Here is a 1,265-nt window from a genome sequence, read left to right on the forward strand (position 1 = left end):
TAGATTTAGAGAAAAATGTCTTTATTCCATGAGGTCTGAAAAATGAGCATTTACTGATTGCATTTCATAGATCTTTTCTATTTTGTGTTTCTTTCAGGTAAACAACGTGCATAAAAATTAATAAATCAATAAATGAAGTGATTGGGGATTAACCTGGCAATCCACTGATTAAGACTCTGCCTTCCAAGGAGTGGGCGTGGCTTTGATACCTGGTCAGAGAATTAAGATTCCCACATTCTATGCAGTGCAGCCAATAAATAATTTTTTTTTAGTTTTTTATTTTTTTTAATTTTAAAATCTTTAATTCTTACATGTGTTCCCAAACATGAACCCCCCTCCCACCTCCCTCCCCATAACATCTCTGTGGGTCATCCCCATGCACCAGCCCCAAGCATGCTGTATCCTGCGTCAGACATAGACTGGCGATTCAAATCTTACATGATAGTATACATGATAGAATGCCATTCTCCCAAATCATCCCACCCTCTCCCTCTCCCTCTGAGTCCAAAAGTCCGTTATACACAGCTGTGTCTTTTTTCCTGTCTTGCATATAGGGTCGTCGTGCCATCTTTCTAAATTCCATATATATGTGTTAGTATACTGTACTGGTGTTTTAAAAATATGGAACGCTTCACGAATTTGCTTGTCATCCTTGCGCAGGGGCCATGCTAATCTTCTCTGTATCGTTCCAATTTTAGTATATGTGCTGCCGAAGCGAGCACAATAAATAATTTTGTTAAAAAAATGAAGTGATTGCTGAGAATCCATCCAGCTGAGTAGAGGTACCCATACGCTCAGGTTTTATGTTAAGAAATTACTGTTATGAATAAGAAACCTTGGTTTTGTTATATGACCTACAGTAAGGTATTTCTGTTTGTAGTTTAAAAAAAATTATACCTGCATCTAGCTGCTTTTGATCTTGAAGATTTTGCTCAGAATAAAGAAAGCATCTTTATGAATATATAATCTCTCCTATAAAAAACCTATATGCAGGTCAGGAAGCAACAGTTAGAACTGGACATGGAACAACAGACTGGTTCCAAATAGGAAAAGGAGTATGTCAAGGCTGTATGTTGTCACCCTGCTTATTTAACTTCTATGCAGAGTACATCATGAGAAACACTGAACTAGAAGAAACACAAGCTGGAATCAAGACTGCCAGGAGAAATATCAATAACCTCAGATATGCAGATGACACCACCCTTATGGCAGAAAGTGAAGAGGAACTAAAAAGCCTCTTGATGAAAGTGAAAGAGGAGAGTGAA

At 37.7% G+C, this 1,265-nt stretch overlaps 1 non-coding gene across 1 annotated transcript; it reads right to left on the reverse strand.

Moving 5' to 3' along the window:
- Nucleotides 1-615: 615 nt before the first annotated feature.
- Nucleotides 616-722, reverse strand: LOC128047108 (U6 spliceosomal RNA). The gene has a single exon (XR_008199297.1). It is a non-coding gene; the product is annotated as a U6 spliceosomal RNA (small nuclear RNA).
- Nucleotides 723-1,265: the final 543 nt, after the last annotated feature.

The sequence above is a fragment of the Budorcas taxicolor genome, chromosome 4, assembly GCF_023091745.1.
Source record: "Budorcas taxicolor isolate Tak-1 chromosome 4, Takin1.1, whole genome shotgun sequence".
NCBI classification, from domain to species: domain Eukaryota; kingdom Metazoa; phylum Chordata; class Mammalia; order Artiodactyla; family Bovidae; genus Budorcas; species Budorcas taxicolor.